Genomic DNA, 18645 nt, shown 5'->3' on the forward strand with positions numbered 1-18645 from the left:
ACGGCATGTTGCAGCCATGACTATAATTTGCCGCAGCCAGTCGTTTGTTATTATCTTTTTTAGCTTTTGATGCAACAATCTGCAAGAGACTTCTTAAACATCTATGGAAACCAACCGAACTCAAGAGAATTCTTTGTATAGCGACTTTTTAAACAGTCACTGAAACTAACCGAGCTCATATAAGTTCTCGGGGCCAATGCTTTTGAATGCACGAATGCATTCGAATGAAATGGCGGTCGGCGGCAACTTGCACTTCCCGCTGAGACCAAGGTCATGTCACTGGAGACGAAGCTGTTCCAGAGATCGCCCTCCCCTTTGAACCTTTCCATTGCTAGCTCTTGGGTGGGTGTTGGCTTCCAGGACTGCTTAGAAAAACTGCCTTTGGCTGGCATCCGGAAGTTCCCTCCCTGTGAATTTGGGCAGTTTTGAAATATGAGCAATTATATGGCAGCGGGCCGACAGCATTCTCTAAATAGATCAATCCCAGATAAAGTATTTCCTGTGTGAGACGATCTTGAACTTGGAAAATCTTTTTAAAAGATATATAATGAAACTGATGACGTACGTTGATAAAAATCATTTTTTTTTACCAAGAATAAGTAAGATAAACCAAAGAAGTTTAATTCACACAGACTAACGTATCATTAAATCAATGAATTCCGTTTTGTGGCATTTTTTTTTTGTAGAGTACGACAAAGAATGAGAATTATTCACACTTTACTGTCTTTCCCCGAGAGTACGACAAAGAATGAGAATTATTCACTCTTTATTGTCTTTCCCCAAGTGAGTTTTCCCCCAAAACGACAGAGGAATTACAATGAATAATGAGGCTTGCTTTATAGCTGTCAGTGATCTCACTTCCTGGACGATTACCGAAGCAGCTGTTTGTCACTCGACTGCGAAAAGAACGGTGTTTGGTCGCACCGATGTTATAAACTTTCCCCGCCTTGGATTTCCCCAGGTCTTCCCCCGGTGTTTGGGGTTCTTTGTAAATACCAAGGTAAACACAAGCCAACGAACCACCGGTCGTAAGGCCGCGTTTGTATAGTCTGTTTACTTTTGGGATACGTCTGGGAAAAAGAGAGGTTTCATTCATTGAATTTGTGCTAGTGTTATTTATTTATTCTATTTAAATATCATATGCCTATTTTTCAAGCAAAGAATATTTGATAGGCGTGTTTTTCAAGCAAAGAATATTTGACAGGCGTGTTTTTCAAGCAAAGAACATTTGATAGGCCTATTTTTCATACATTAATGTATGATAGGCCTATTTTTCAGACAAAGAATATATGATAGGCCTATTTTTCAAGCAAAGAATATATGATAGGCCTATTTTTCAAACAAAGAATATACCATAGGCCTATTTTTCAAACAAGAATGGAAAGTATCGCAGAAAGGAGCTTTGGATTTTTACCACCTCTCTCTCTCTCTCTCTCTCTCTCTCTCTCTCTCTCTCTCTCTCTCTCTCTCTCTCTCTCTCTCTCTCTCTCTCTCTCTCTCTCTCGGCCAGTGTCTTTATCAGACGGTAACCCTTGAAGAACCGCCCTCAGCGTTAGACGTAGGGGGATGGGCCAAGGGAGGCTGGTATAGTCTTGCTATCGAGAGTTCCACCAGACCGCCCGGACCCCCCAGGACCCCCAAAATCCACCACACTCCACGAGCCGGAGTTGCGAGACTCCCAACTACACTCCTCTTCTGGGGGAGTGACAGTGAAGGTGTGTGAGTTGGAGTGAGCGGGTCGCGTTGGGGTCTCCGGAGCTACTATACCGGCAACACGGACGGTCCAGGCATCTAGGACAGACACAAGGTCCTTGACAGACAGCTGCTGCTGCTGTTGCCTCTGCCAGTTCTCACGGAATCCTTCCTCAGTCCTGTAAGGTATGTCAGTGCGGTGCTGGGGATTTTATCTGGGTATGGGGACTGATTCTTCTTCTTTCTCTGCATCTTTTCCCACATGTATGTGGGGTCGATGTTCCTGACAGCTTTCCTCCACCTGGGTGTCAGGGTATAAGGACATAGGGTCCTTATTCTGTTCGATGTTCTTGACAGCTTTCCTCCACCTGGGTGTCAGGGTATAAGGGCTTATTCTGTTCCCACTCTGTGGCAGAATTGTTTGCCACCAAGGTACTTCAAATGCAGAGTGAGGTGTCGGGCATTCTGCCCCTAAGTTTCTGGGCAATCAGAAGGGATAAAATACCAATCAGAATGAATACGACCAAACCAGACTTACCTTTAACTATCCTAAGAACTCACAGACCTTTCCACTGGATAACACAACGTATAAAAAAAGTAAAGTATTGAACTTCCTGTGTACTTTTTGTCACCGATGATAATTCTTACGATTAATTTTGGACTTCTAATCTGATCTGTTTCCCACTTGAAACAAATTCTTCAATTGCGGCTTTTGATACTCTTGTGAATATGCAGGACTTTGTCACATCTTCAGGAAGCCACGAAAAATTTGATGTTGATATTTCACAAGAAGTGTTTGTGATTTTTCTTGTCTGAGACGAGAGAGAGAGAGAGAGAGAGAGAGAGAGAGAGAGAGAGAGAGAGAGAGAGAGAGAGAGAGAGAGAGAATTGCTGGTGGAATAAACGAGGTGGAAAGGTTTGTATTCTCCCAGTAAAAAAATATGCCGGCACGAAATGTTTGGAACATCAGAAATCTGCATTAAGCTTGGTTTTTGTAAATGCATAAGACAAAATAAACACAGTAGACATGAATGTAGCGCTTGGAGTACCTAAAACAAGACACGCATCCTTAAAACCGTTACCGCCTTGTTACGTAAACCTTTTAGTTTTTACTGTGCAAATAAGGAAAAATGGGTAATTTGAACAGATTACGTGGACATTAAACTGGATGATTTGTATTTATTATCGCACTGTACTATGGTCTGTCTTTAATGTACCTTTTTTTTTTTTTTTGAGATATAACAGTTCGTGGAGAGTTATTACACAAAAACTTACGACTCGACTTGCGTGGGTTACTTTCCTTATCGGAGAGACGCAACTGGCGAATTTTATTTCTGTATATCGTTTTCGGTTTTGCAGTCGTTACACAGTATTGAAAATCAGGATGATCATTATTCTCCTAAAATCTTGAAGTGAATGAAGTGGCTTACAATAGTTACTTTCATACAATAGGCTTCTTATCAGGTCCCACTGCTTATTAGCCTAATTTTCAAATTTTCTTAAGCATGAGAAATCATTTCAGGTATCTTAGTGTTATCAAATTCAGTAAGCCCCGTTTCAAGCAACTGATGGTACATCAAAAGGCTTAAAGTTTATCAACGCTAACTTGCAGTGTTTTTATTACCGAGTGACTGATGATTATTGTTCATTACATTTTTATTTGGAAGCATTGGTATTTTTCTGTGGCCATTTGCACTTATTTCAGTTTCAGATATTGGTAGTAGGCTTCTTATACCACTAGAATTCGTGATTGTTATGAAATCCTGTGCATTTCTTTAACTGGGTACTGAAGGTGTCGTTGTTGATTTGTAAGCACCCAGGTCTCGTAATTCTGGGCTACTGGTATTGGGGTATGGGTGCCCCAGTGAGACTGCAATAAAAATGTACTATTGGATTGTCTTTCCTACGAGATGCCAGACCCACTTATTAAAAAGGTGCCGGTTAAATGATTCTGGAAACGCAGTCGGAAACTGAGAATTCCATATTAAAGCAGTGAGTATCTTGGAGAACAGATGAAACATGTTGACTTCTCCTAAACCTCGCCATACAGAAATTATTGGCTTGGTAGTCTGATGCTTTGTACCTGACCAGCAACTCCCTAAATTGCACTTTATCTTCGTCACTGTTCCGCAGCGTAATGGCCTGTTTCAGAGCGTTCAGAGTACTGTATCAGGAAACATTTTGACTTGCACGCACTGAACTCAGCAGGGTTTGTCATGTTAAAAGTTTTTGTGTTCATGTTCGTGAATGTCATTTGTTTTTATGGTCAAGGAATGAAGTTAGCGAGTAGACTTGACTTGTGTAAATGTGCAGATTTAATATCGACTCCCTCTCCTCCACATTCATGCTTCGATGTACGTGGCCGTTTCCCTTCTTTATATGCACAATGCTTATCAGGTTACACGCTGTTTCTCCATGTTTACTGGGCTTAACTGCCAGGGACATGCCACTGTCATCTTATAGCTCTGACTTTCTCTAGCCACGTACCAGATCCATTTCTCCATGTTTACTGGGCTTAACTTCCATGGTCATGCCACTGTCATCTTGTAACTGCCTTTCTCTAGCCATGTACCAGATCCATAATTTACCTGACAGCCCTATATAGAGCAGGAGATTCCAACTTCTCTGTAGTGTTGGCAAATCTGATATCTGTATATCAGCCACACTTATATAGGCGATATGAATTACAGTATATGAATTTTACCCTTTCAGAACCCATAAAAAGTGGATGCTCATTTCCTCAGAATTTCAGTGTATTCTGTAATCTGTCACAATCAGCCAACCATGTTATCGTTTTCCATTACAAATGACACCCTCGTTATACCTACAGCCAACGCCATAGGCCTATCTCCCCAGCCAAGAGCTGACAGCCGAGTTTTTGTACTTCGTTGCATGAAATTTCAGAATCCCCATGTCTTTCAACCTGGGAGGGTATCGATGTGCAAATCTCTTTTGTTTTGGTTTGTCTCTGCGTAACTGGGGATATTCTGTGCTTTAAGCAACAATAAAGGACGCGAAACCATATTTTTTGTAACCAAAATACACTTAGAGGAGCGTTGTTCTTTGTATTTTGATAGTACAGTAAGTTAAACTGTATGGGTGAAGTGTTGTGCAATTAACAATTCCGTTCTTTTGGCTGCAAAGTTTGGATTCCGCAATTTCTCCCCCATTTGACCACTAACAGATTCTCTCCAGTTCGTGTGGTTATCATTTCTTGAGCTGAGAGTGATAAGAGCATTGTTTCACTACGCTGGGCTAAGGAGGACATGATTCATCAGACCCTGTAATGGAGTACTATTTTTTGGCCCTGATTTCTCCCTCTCTCGTCAGTCGGAGGAAAGAGTCCCATGGCTATTTTAACTTTTCGGCAAAGGTCGTCTACGTTTTTATATTTTTGTTTATTGATAAAGATCCCATTGGCCCCTCTCCCGTGTTTTTGTTGTAGCTGCTGCTGCTGTTGTTTTGCGTGCGGTGCCTGTCATGAATCTGTGAATGTAGATGAAGTGATTTTCACTTTTCTTGGATAATCGATGTAATATTCGTCATCTGCCTTAATTAAACCGCCCTTTATCCACGGAGATTCATTCTTTCTCAGATTCTTTCCCGTGCCACTGGTATTAAGAATTCATTTCCTTCTCAATTTGACCGATAATATAACACTTCTCTGTCAGTAGGCTTGATGGATATGAATTATTCTCCTTATTTAACTGATGGCAGTAAAACATTCCCCTCAACACTGCGAAAGCGAATAAAATACCATTCTGCACCCCCATCTGACCTATAAAGATGTACATGTCATGGACCACAGGGTAAGATATCCAGATACCCTGCTTTTTGCCCCCATGCCATCCGAGCCCGCCCGACCAACTGAGCCTTGTGGAGGGCGAGGGAACTTTTTGCGCACCCTCGCATCCCGGCCATGTTTCCCGCGACTTTTGCTCTGCTCTCTTTGCAATTGTCTTCGTTCGTCTTCTCATCGCACGCTTATTTGGTTGAGAACTTTCTCCCAGTATCCAGCTTTTGCAAATTGCCTTTTCAGTGGAAAGAACGAGTTGAGACTTTGACTGGTTCTTAGGCCTAGGGACTTTTTACCTCGGCGTTTCATAAATTTCCGGAGGCAATTTTCAGTTGAAGGAGGGAGCGAGTTCTTGCTAATCCGTCTTCTTATCTGCGAACGTGCAAGTAATTTGACTTGTGGACGAAATGTCATTTTTAGCGCGTTGCTGGTATCTGCTTAATCTACATTTCCCGGCCGTTTAAAGGGAGCAGTTTCCTGTGGCATGTGATTGTGTTGTGTTGACATCCCGTTTCTATGTCTTTTATAGGCTTCATTTTGAACACCCCGTAAGGGGGTAGCGCCATCAGTGCACCTCATGCGGTGCATTGTAGGCATTACTTTTAAGGTTCTTTACAGCGTGCTATCGGCCCCTAGCTGCAACCCCTTTCGTTCCTTTTCCTGTACCTCCTCTATCTCTCTCTCTCTCTCTCTCTCTCTCTCTCTCTCTCTCTCTCTCTCTCTCTCTCTCTCTCTCATCTTACTTTTCCCAACCCTCTCCTAACAGTTGATTCAAATCGCAACTGCTTTGAAGTTTTCCTCCTGTCAAACCTTTCAAACCTTTTACCGTCAGTTTCCGTTTCAGCGCCGAATGACCTCCTTGGTCCCAGTGCTTGGCCTTGGCCTAAATTCCATATTCTGTTCATTCATTTTGAACAATTAGGGAACATTTTTAAGTTCTGAAGCCACGTTTGAGCTCTGAGAAATGTAGTGGTTGTGTGAAATCAATTTGAGATGTTGAGGTCTGAGTGTATCTTTATATTGAAGTTTAGCTATGTTCAGATGTTTTTAAGGATCTTGGGGCTGACATGATATTGAATGTAAGATTTATGAATGTCGGCCTAAATGTTTTCCTTGTTTGCCAGACTCTTGAATATGGACTGTGTACGTACAAATACATCTTTACCATTTCTTACACTGACGTGAGTCATGATAGTGGCAACAGAATGCTCTCATTCGTCAGTATTTTTTTCGCCTTTATGCCTATTTTTAGATGATCCACATAATCTTATTCGGCTCAAAAGACGCTGTGGTGTTGAACAACCCGCTCTTTGTGTGACACAGATGGCAACAGATATCGGTCTATGCTCGCATGAGACGACAGTTGCTACAACCGTGACTCAGCTTCGTGTTTTCAGAAGCGTGAATTCTCGGGACGACGTGTTCACAAGTGATTTAAATGGAATGGAATGGAATGTAGAATTTAGGCCAATGGCCTAACGCTGGGATCTATTGAGTCATTCAGCGCTGAAAGGGAAATTAAGAGTAGAAAGATTTGAAAGATGTAACGGGAGGAAAACCTCAGAGCAGTTGCACTACGAAACATTTGTTAGGAGAACGTGGATAGCAAGATGGAAGAAGAGAATAAGGAAGGTACGCCAAGTAATGCCTTCAGCGCGCTGCGTGGGGTGCAAATGACGACACTAACCCCCAACGGGGACAAACAATTTGGAGGAATGCTTAAATACCACGGGAATCTTGGTAGGCGATAAACTGGGGCGAGAAAAGGTCATGGAGACGTAGTAGTGTTCTCGATGATGCGTTGTCCCTTGAGAACGCCGTGACTCATGCTGGTTTTGCAAATGCTGGAGGAATGATTAATGGGTGACGTTAGTTTTGAAAATTCGACTTAATCACTGATAGAAAACGCACAAATATCTATATACGCATTTTCACGCTCATGGGCGTTTGGGATATGCTTAAAGCGCGTTTTATTGATTAGAAGATACCAGATAAAATGCCACTTTTGTATACTTTTTGTGGTTGAAGACCATTTTCCCTGTTGGCAAAAAATAACCTTCCCTTTTATGCTAATTTGATCCTCCCAGATGTTGAAGCCTTTTTCGGTCTTGCCCTTCCTCATTCGGCATATATCTGGGTGCAGCATCGCTCAGCCAGCAACCTTGCGCCCAGCTCTCTCTCTCTCTCTCTCTCTCTCTCTCTCTCTCTCTCTCTCTCTCTCTCCACCGCAAGGTGACCTTACAGACTTCTCGTCTTCCCATTGATCTACGGAACCACAAAGTACCTGCTATATATAGACTACCATACTCGTACCTTTATATCTGTAGATGGACAACTCCCAGTGCTTGGGTTTCGTGGATGTCAGTATCCCACCACTGCCATGCTTTGGAATATTCTCTGATTATTATTTCATTTATTTGTTACCTACTGGCCTCGCTTATCTAACTATTCTCATTTTCCTTTTTAGCAGGTGTGAATGAGAAGGGCAGAAAGTTAACTGTCATATAGAACTTTGAAAATAATAAAAACAAGTAAAAAATGGACCGAAGTGTCTTCGGCACAATTGAGTTTTCTGTACAGCGTATAATGCCGTGTGAGCCACGGCGCATGACACTTTCAGTCACGGCCCGCTGGTGTCCTGTCTTATAGCGTTGCCAAACGCTTGATCATGGCTAACTTCAACCTTAAATAAAAAAAAAACTACTGAGGCTAGAGGGCTGGAATTTGGTACGTTTGATGACTGGAGGGTGGATGATCAACATACCAATCTGCAGCCCTCTAGCCTCAGTGGTTTTTAAGATCTGAGGGCGGACAGAAAAGGTGCGGATGGACAGACAAATAGCCATCTCAGTAGTTTTCTTTTACGGAAAACTAAAAATGAAATTAAAGCTGACTAGGTAACTTCCTGATCATTGTTCAGATTTAATCGAAGTTGCCAAGAAATTGGCTCTTAATTATTGACTTTGAATCTAGTTGTGTGTAGGTGTAGGTGATGAGTGGCTGTTTGAAATGGAAGTTAGCAAGTTTTTGATAAATGGTCCTTTCCATCAGTGAGTTTTCCCCGTAGGGGGGTAGCGCCGTCAGTGCACCTCATGCGGCGCACTGTAAGGCGTTATTTAAGGTTCTTTGCCGCGTGCCTTCCTTAGCCCCCTAGCTGCAACCGCTTTCGTTCCTTATACTGCACCTCCTTTCATATTCCCTTTCTTCCATCTTACTTTCCACCCTTTCGTATTGTAACTGCGAGGTTTTCCTCCTGTTACACCTTTCAAACCTTTTACTGTCAATTTCCGTCTCAGCGCTGAATGACCTCATTGGTTCCAGTGCTTGGCCTTTGGCCTAAATGCTATATTCATCAGCTATCAGTGAGACTTTTCCTTGTGAAATAATGCCTATTATTCATGTTCTTATGACTGCACACACATTAGGCTCCTTACCAATTAAGTTATGTCCTAGGGTTTGAATGTCCGTGGAGATAGTGAAGAAGTGAAGGAAAGCATGACAGTTGATTTGCTTGGGTGAAATGCAATGTGTGCAGGATTGGGTGATTGCTGAAAGTTGCAGAGCTAAGAAGGGGTAGCAGTTACAACGTTAGGAAGACATGATGACTGGTTAAAGAATGTGCATAAGTTCAGGGATTGTTTTGATAGAATTGAGCATAGCAGGTAAAAGGATGTACAGGAAAGTGCATATCATCCAGGAATGGAAAAGAATAATAGTGATTGTTAGTCTGAATACTTGTGTCTAGAAGGTTTGGTGGACATGAAAGGGTGATTGTGATAGGTGGCTTGAATGTAAAGGTATGTGACAAACAGATGACATTATTGGTAGGTATGCATTCCAGGAGGAAATAAAGATGGCGAGAGGCAAGTGGAAATGTGTTTGGAGAGAGGATTGATTGTAGGAACCGAATGATTACTAAAAAGCAGAATGTTCCTTGTCGTATTTGGGAAAGGGAGGTCTTGTGTTGGTACAGAGTTCACAGAAGAGCAAGCTGATGGATGCAATGGGGAGCAGAAAAGTGGCTGGAGATAAACCTGATGATTATTGTAAAGATATAACTGTGATATAGACAGGTGTTAGTTGCACGAGAAGGAAGCGAATATAGGATTAAAGGAGAGAATATTCTACAATGTTATTGTAGATTCTTCAAAAGTTAAGTGTATCTTAGTTTTACCAGACCACCGAGATGATTAACAGCTTTCCTAGGGCTGGCCCGAAGGATTAGACTTATTTACGTGGCTAAGAACCAATTGGTTACTTAGCAACGGGACCTACAGCTTATTGTGGAATCCGAACCACATCATAGCGAGAAATGAATTTCTATCACCAGAAATAAATTCCTCTAATTCTTCATTAGCCGGCCGGAGACTCGAACTCGGGCCTAGCGAGTGCTAGCCCACAGCTCTACCGAATCGCTAACGAGGAACTGTAGATTCTTCAGGGAGTGAGTGTGGCTACAGGTGGGTAGGATGAGTGAATAAAAGCAGTAAGTGAACGGATGATGAAAGAAGTGGTTAGAGACGGTAGTCAAGAAGAAAGTTGGAGAAAATGAAATCAACTTGTGAATATGAGCAAGAATTTTACGGAGACGTTATACAGGGAAGTTAACACAGAGAAAGCAGTTAAAGGGCGGAGAATGGTAGAACTGAAGATGTAAATGAAGAGTTACTGTCTTAGGTGAATCTTTTTCTGAGTCAGTAGTGTCTGTTTTGAAGGTTTTTTTTAGTTTTCTGTAAAACTGTCCGTCCGCACTTTTTCTGTCCGTCCTCAGATCTTAAAAACTACTGAGGCTAGAGGGCTGCAAATTGGTAAATTGATCAACCACCGTCCCATCATCAAACATACCAAATTGCAGCCCTATATCTTCAGTAGTTTTTATTTTATTTAAGGTTAAAGTTAGCCATAATCGTGCTTCTGGCAACGATATAGGATAGACCACCACCGGGCCGTGGTTAAGGTTTCATGGGCCGCGGCTCATACAGCATTATACCGAGACCACAGAAAAATAGATCTATTTTCGGTGGCCTTGATTATACGCTGTAGCGGCTGTACAGAAAACTCAATTGCGCCGAAGAAACTTGGGCGCATATTTTTACTTTATTTTTTTTTTATTTATTTTTTTTTTTAATGTGGAGGATTGAAGAGGCAGAACTGGATACTTCATAAGCTGGAGTGTTAGTGTAGGATTGAGTTTATAAATAGGAGTGACAGTTACGGATGTAAACAGTAAAAAATGCGCCGAAGTTTCTTCGGCGCAATCGAATTTTCTGCGCATCATATAATCAAGGCCACCGAAAATAGATCTATCTTTCGGTGGTCTCGGTATAATGCTGTATGAGCCGCGGCTTATGAAACTTTAACCATGCCCCAGTGGTGGCCTGGCCTATATCACTGCTAGATGCAGGAGTATGGCTAACTTTAACCGTAAATAAAATTAAAAAAAAAAACTTCTGAGGCTAGAAGGCTGCAATTCGGAGTGTTTGATGATTGGAGGGTGGATGATAAACATACCAATTTGCAGCCCTCTAACCTCAGTAGCTTTAAGATCTGAAGGATGACAGAATAAAGTGAGGAGGGACAGACAAAGCCGGCACAATAGTTGTCTTTTCAGAAAGCTAGAAGGACTGTTAAGAGGCTGAGAATGGAAAGACATCAGAAATTGACGGGGTTGCAAGTGGAATTACTGTGGTTGAGTTGCTGACTTGTTTGTGTAAGGCATGTCTAGTGTAGATGAGGGAAAAGTTCCAAAAAACATGGATGGAAGGATTGATAAACTGTTCCTTTGGTCAAGTTTCCAGGTAATAGCAGAAACTACAAGAATTGTAGAGCATAAAATTACTAATACCTAAGAAGCTGTATATGAGGATTTTGATTGAGAGTAAGACACGTTAGGACCGATAAAGGAAGGACAGCTTGTGAGCAAAAGTAAGGTTTCGAGGATGTACTGAATCCAGAAAGATGGAGCTGTCTGAACGCTGACAGGGGTGTAGGAAGAATGGAAGCAGCTGATTCATACACAAATTTGGTAACAAATGCAACAAAAGGTAGTGAGGTGAGAGAGGAGGTATCACAGAATTAATAAAACGAGAAAGTGCTGGAGCAGTGTGTGTTGGAACGGAATGGAATATGGAGTTTAGGCCAAAGGCCAAGCACTGGGACCTATGGAGGTTATTCAGCGCTGGAAAGGAAATTGAGAGTAGGTAAGATTGAAAGGTGTATTAGGAGGAAAACCTCGTAGTTTCACTTTGAAATAATTGTCAGGAGAGGGTGGAAAGTAAGACGGAAGAAAGATATGAATGGAGGTGCAGGAAAAGGAACGAAAGAGGTTGCTGCTAGGGGACGCTGCAAAGAACCTTTTAGTAATGCCTACAGTGCACCTTGTGAGTTGCACTGACGGCGCTACCCCCCTACCGGGTGTGTGTGTGTGTGTGTTTAAAGAATGATTGTGGTAGTGACTGGTGTCTTATTTTTTCTCGTAAATCACCACACTATTTAATGACTGATTGATATGTGGCTATTAAAACTGGCGTCACAACAAGAAAGTATTTATAATGCAGTTGTCTCAATACAGCTTTTGAAAGCTTATAACGACTACTAGTAATTTGTTTTATGCTAACTCACCAAACAGGATATGTACTAAACCTACAAATTTTGCCATGCTCTGAATCTTTAGTTCTTTTGATTTCAGCGTGTGTTCCACAACACCTCCTTGGTCACCAAGTCTCAGACCTTGCTGGACAGGTTTTCCTACGATATATTATTTCACTTGCTGCCATTACCGCCCTGAGGCATTGCGACATTTTCTTTCGAAGACGATAACTCTTTCGTTTCTATGTACGATTCGCTTCTCTTCTCGCGTACAACGTTTGTATGCTTCGTGTATGAACTCGTGCTTTAGAAGTTTAGATGTATCGTCACAGGTTATTTGGACACGTCGAACTGAATTCGACATTTTGCCAAAGAATTTTTGCTGCCGTTATGTCGTTAGGCGTGGCACTATCGTTCGTTTTCGACGTATGATGTCATTGGAGTGTGGGCGGAGTTAAACTTGTTTGAATGCATAGACTTATAAGAACTACAATGCCCTCTGAACTCCTCGAGTTCTTCACACTTTTTGGATACGCTTGTCACTGCGGAGCCCGTGATCCAAATGAAGATTTTCAGATGCCCTTAGCAAGATTTGAACCCACGTCCGATATATCAGAACGAGGTCACGTTAATCCACCTGACCTCGAAGAAGGATAAGTTTATTTTGCCGCCCATACATACATATACCCAAGGTCTAGACCTGGCTTATACCTGTCGAATTCAGTTACACTTATTAGAACTGGAATAGACTCATCCTCACCATTAGTCGATGTTCAATCCTTTATCCTTCTTCTTAGTGAGGAGAGTTAACGTTACATTGTTCTGATATGTCGAATATTGCTACGGACGTCAGAATTTCTTCATTTGGTTCTGACAAACACGTCCAAAAAGTGTGAAGAAATGGGGAAGACATTGTGGTTATTACAATGATCCTTTGTGTCTGCCCTAAAATGGAAGACTGCAGTATCTGCAAAAATACAAAACTGAGACTGATTTTGCAAATACTGCAAGTGGGACCCCCTAAATAAAGCATTGCAGAATCATTCTGAAACTGCAGTAACTTGTGTATTAGTGTTTCACGATCCCAATATGAGGCATATCTCAATTTCGAAAATTTTGCAGATACTGCAGTTTTCCATTTTAGGGCAGATCTGGTAAAAAATGAAAAAAAAAGTGACCAGTAGATTCTGCATGTGATCAAGGCTTGATGTGTTCCGGATTGATAGAGCTGGCCGGTGAGATCTGAAGGAACAATTTAAGGCTCCAACAGAACCGTCGTTTTAACAGGCATTTCTCAGATTTGTCTCATTTAGAACTGATAGTTTGCGCGTGCGTGGTGTCGGTGCTGCTTTGGCTCGTTATCTACCTCCGAGGTGCTAGTACTAAGCATGGTGGATTTAGTACTAGCACCTCGGGGATCGAGTTACACCCATTTCTTTATTTTGTGGTCGACAAATTACATTAATAAACGATATCTTTAATCCCCGAGGGGCTAATATGAAACACGGCGCCCCATTGAGCTTCAGTACCATGTTCAGTACTAACACATCGGAAGTGACTCGTAGATAACAAGCCACAGTAGCACCGTGGTGTCTGGAACGAAGCCTGAAGGACCAGAAATTATATTTATCAGGAGAGAGATCACTCAAGTACAGTTTGATATGTCTGACTTTTGGGTCAACAAATGATTCTGGACAGAATTCTCCCCGATACACAACTTGCAGCCAAAGCAAAGAATAGTCTCATGCGCAGTAAAGGAATGCTACTTAGCCACGGATTGAGAAGTATCGTGAAGCAACAAGAGGGATGGTTACTGGGAAAATAAGCTTTGTAGGGGGCTAGCGCCGTCAGTGCACCTCATGCGGTGCACTTTAGGCATTACTTAAAGTTCTTTGCAGCGTGCCACCCCTTTCGTTCCTTTTATTGTACCTTGTTTCATATTCTCTTTCTTCCATCTTACTTTCCACACTCTCCCAACAATTGTTTCATAGTGGCAACTGCTTTGAGGTTTTCCTTCTGTTGCACCTTTCAAACCTTTCAACGCTCAGTTTCCGTTTCAGCACTGAATGACCTCATTAGTCCCAGCGCTCGGCCTCGGCCTAAATTCTATATATATATACCAATTCAGGTCGGACCGCCACGTGAGTTGGTCTCTTTTCATGAAGATTATTTTATCAAAACAACAACAGATTCATTTACCGATAAACCGAAACATTTTAGAAGGTACTTAGAAGTTGAATGCTGTAGCCGGCGTACTGGAGTATCTAACGTTACGGAAAAGCAAAAATAAATAGATAAATAAAGGAGAAATGAAGTTTATGGCTGGTACAAACACGAGGGAGTGTGTTTACACAGAGCAAGAGGTGAGCGGTCTGACGTGTTTATTCTGTGGCCAGGTTCTAGCTGAGAGACTTTGAAAACGGTGCAGTAAACCAGAAGATGCGGTTCCGTTTGCACTTCCCGGGGTTCTTTGTTCTTTATATTCGATATAAATACTTGCGTTGGACTTTGATCAGTCATTAGGCCGTGTCAGAAATACAAAGAAAGCTCGCTCTATATGCTGGTTTTTATTTAATTTTTTTTTTTCGAGAGACACCGGATGATATTTTAAAAAGATCGTACTAAGACGGTGGTTCCTCACTCCGTTATGGACTGGACGGAGGTGCATAAGCCCTGGTATCATGATTAATCTCTCTCTCTCTCTCTCTCTCTCTCTCTCTCTCTCTCTCTCTCTCTCTCTCTCTCTCTCTCTCTGTATTTAATATATAGATGTGTATATATATTTATGCATTTATTTACTTATTTAAATGAGAAAGGATTAATTAAAATGTATTTTTCAGATATTTTGAAACGGTGGGATAGATTACCAAAATATAACCTTTAGGAATTTGGACAAACTGCAAAAAAAAAAAGGGGGCCACTCAACCAATGGGCAGGATAATTAAGATTCGGAAGTCACATTGACTGAAACTGCATACTCTCTCCTAACAACTGTTTTATAGTGCAACTGCTTTGAGGTCTTCCTCCTGTTACACCTGTCAAACCTTTTACTGTCAAATTTCTCTTTCAGCGCTGAATGACCTCGTAGGTCCCAGCTCTTGCCCTTTGGCCTAAATTCTATAGTCCGTTCCATTCCATTGACGTAATAATTAGACAGGGATTGGTGGATGGCTGAAAGAAAAAAAACTCCTATTATTATTATTATTATTATTATTATTATTATTATTATTATTATTAGTAGTAGTAGTAGTAGTAGTAGTAGTAGTAGTAGTAGTACTAGGACAGTTTCTGTTACTGCTGTTAGTTCGGTGGTGAATGACGATCAGAAAACTCGGAGATGCATAAAATTAGGTGCCATGTTGAAGGCAGGTCCTGGCAAAAGTACTGCTGTATAACGGAGAAACATCTCTCTTCGATTTCTCTGCGGTTTATCAGCGTCGAAGTAGATTACTGGGAAGTGGAATTTATGACCCAAGGCTCCGGATTAGTTTCTCTCTCTCTCTCTCTCTCTCTCTCTCTCTCTCACTTTTCGAACGCGACTGTAGCCACGTAGGCCGTTCTCGAGATTGTAATGTAACAGTTCTTCTAACAAAAGGGGTAGTCGTACCCCCTTCTCTCTCTCTCTCTCTCTCTCTCTCTCTCTCTCTCTCTCTCTCTCTCTCTCTCTTACCCAAATAGAATCAGCTTAAGCGATGAATAGAATTTACAGCAACTTCTCATTTGATTACAAATACAAGTCTCTCTCTCTCTCTCTCTCTCTCTCTCTCTCTCTCTCTCTCTCTGATTTAAAAAGACATTCTTAACCGTTGCCACAGAGAGAGAGAGAGAGAGAGAGAGAGAGAGAATTGTGTTAATAGGATTACCCTTTTCTCCCTAACCATAATTCAGATGCCATTCTTTAGGAAAACCAAAAAAAAAAAAAAAAAAAAAAAGGTCTCCTCAACTGGCTGCCATTTGAGATGGCCACAGCTAGATTTTTTGTGCTCTTGAGCGTAAAGGCGTGTTTGTTTATCTGTGCATATAGCACGCATGCGCGCCTCTTAATATGGCGAGTAATTCCATTCGTTTTGTTCTTTCCTTTTTACTGTTCCTCCGCCATTCGTATTCTCTTTCATATCCTCTTTCTTCCATCTTACACTCCACCCTCTCGTGACAATTGAGTCATAGTGCAACTGCTTTGAAGTTTTCCTCCTGTTACACCTCTCAGACCTTTCTAGTGTCAGCTTCAGAGGCCCCAGAGCTTGCCCTTAGGCCTAAATTCTGTAATCTGTTCCGTTATGTTTCGCTGACGATTGATGTCCTTGTTCCAAAATTGCAACGATTAGCGCGAAATGTATCAAACGTTTGCAGAGTAAAATTGTTACTTAAACCATCTTCATTTTGCTTGAATATGAAACGCTACTTCTTGATGTGTTATTTGTTTCTCCCACGACTGAATTGTAAAGCAACCAACTTCTCTAAAGCAGATGAATGCGCAAGGCGCCTTTTCTAAGAAACGGGACCACTAATATAAATAAGCGTGTTTATTTAACCCCTGTGTAAGTTTAAGCTTTCATTCTAAAATAAAAGAACTAGATTTGTTGATGAATTGTGTTTGTCTTCTCAAGCTTAATTTATGTTTAGGTGGTGAATATTATACTTTACGTCGTATGACTAAAGCGTGCAGTTGCCGTTCATGGTGTATATTTTCTTTTGAGCACATTCTGTTATATGCGGGGGGTATTATGATGCAGTATATTGCTCTGTGTAATTAAGACATAAAACAATAATTATTGCATTCATCATATCGAGGCAAATGTCATTTTATACTGTCTCTAAAGATTTTCACTTTATTTTGCGTTGTGTCTCGATGCGGATGAGGTTCCACCTTCTAGTTTTGAACTTAAGTCCCTTCGGCCCCTTGCTGCAACCCCTTTCATTCCCTTTACTGTACCTCTGTTTATATTCTCTTTCTATCTTGCTGTCCACCTTCTCCTAACAATTGTTTCACATAGCAACTGCTTTGAGGTTTTCCTCCTGTTACACCTTTCAAACCTATCTTCATAGATCCTAGCTCTTGATCTTCGGCCTAAATTTTATACTGTTCTGTTCTATTTGGACCTAAGATTTTGAGGTATATTTAAAATTATCACTTTTTGGCGTAGTTTGTTGCTATTGGTATGTGACAATAATCTGAATTTACAGGACTATAATTTTAGCAGAAGAAACAGAGAGAAAAAGCATATCTGCTTACGTGCGAGTGATCTCAAGCCTATTTGAGGGGGGCCAGTAGGCCTAGCAAGTCTGAGCCCTCTCGCCTCATTATTCCTCTTCTTGTTCTTCTCCTCCCTCTCCCACCACCACATATTGTGACCCACAGTAGTTAACCAACATCCAGAGGCAACGGGTTTCAGGAGAACACGCCTCGTAGGGGGTTAGTACCGGCATTGCACCTCATGCGGTGCACCGTAGGCATTACTTAAGGTTCTTTGCAGCGTCCCTTCGACCCCTTGCTGCAACCCCTTTCCATTCCTTTTACTGTACCTCTGTTCATATTCTCTTTCTTCCATCTGACTTTCCACCCTTTCCTAACAATTGATTCATAGTGCAACTGCTTTGAGGTTTTCCTCCTGTTAACTTTTCAATCCTTTTCACTGCCAATTTCCCTTTCAGCTCTGAATGACCCCATAGGTCCCAGCGCTGGGCTTTGGGCCAAAATTCTATGTTCTTCTCTGTTCAAGAGAACGTGCCCATGCCGTTCTTTCCTCACTGGAGGATCGAACTTGAGGGCTAGAGAGAGAGAGAGAGAGAGAGAGAGAGAGAGAGAGAGAGAGAGAGAACGTAACCTCTGTGGAGGAACATAGCTTATCCTTAACATCAGGATCCAAAACTGAAGAATACTGATTAGTTAATAATGTCCCCAAACAGATTCCTCCCACGCTGTGGATACGAACAGCGTTTGGTGTTAACGAATGTCACAAAAAAATGTCCGCAAACAGTATTTTCTCGCGATAATTATTTTTCGAATGCTTTTCAGTTTCCAGAAAGTGGAACAAAATGCAGCTACTTTTGCAGGAACCACACAAATAATTTAAGGCGCTACGGAACGAGTACACTTCATTTTTTAATTAGAGTAGAAAATAGACAAGTAAAAAATGCAGTCGAGTTTTCTGTACAACGTATAATGCTTTATAAATAAAACTGTCAGCTACGACCGGTAGCGCTTCAGTTGCTCCCCAGATGCTGTAGTGTGATGGTGCATCCCACGCCTTTCAAAATCGCTGCCAGACGCACGATCCATGGCTAACTTAAACCTTAAAAAAAAATAAAAACTACTGAGGCTAGAGGGTTGCAATTTGGTATGTTTGATGATTGGAGGGTGGATGGTCAACATAGCAATTTGCAGCCTTCTAGCCTCAGTAGTTTTTTAAGATTCAATAGCCATCTCAATAATTTTCTTTTACAGAAAACTAAAAAAAACTGACATTAGTGAATGTTTTTTCGCTTGTCTGGCAAAGTTTCCACTGAAAGCAATATGGTTTTGTGAGCTGTTCGAGAGTTGTATAAAAAACATTGTTCTCACTTTGTAT

General features: G+C 41.5%; 1 protein-coding gene across 3 annotated transcripts in view; it reads left to right on the forward strand.

Annotated features, from left to right (window-relative positions):
* Positions 1 to 18645, forward strand: part of LOC136853372 (probable G-protein coupled receptor Mth-like 2) — an 85112-nt gene that overhangs the window by 10209 nt on the left and 56258 nt on the right. Inside the window, exon 1 of one of the 3 annotated variants that reach the window (XM_067128790.1) lies at positions 1584 to 1878. The exons of 1 other annotated variant lie outside the window; for it this stretch is intronic. The gene's annotated coding sequence lies outside the window, so the exon portion shown is untranslated. Of the gene's footprint in view, positions 1 to 1583; positions 1879 to 18645 lie in introns of those variants that run through there. One more of the 3 variants, XM_067128791.1, reaches the window with a different exon arrangement.

The sequence above is a fragment of the Macrobrachium rosenbergii genome, chromosome 27 (genome assembly GCF_040412425.1).
Source record: "Macrobrachium rosenbergii isolate ZJJX-2024 chromosome 27, ASM4041242v1, whole genome shotgun sequence".
In the NCBI taxonomy this organism is placed as follows: domain Eukaryota; kingdom Metazoa; phylum Arthropoda; class Malacostraca; order Decapoda; family Palaemonidae; genus Macrobrachium; species Macrobrachium rosenbergii.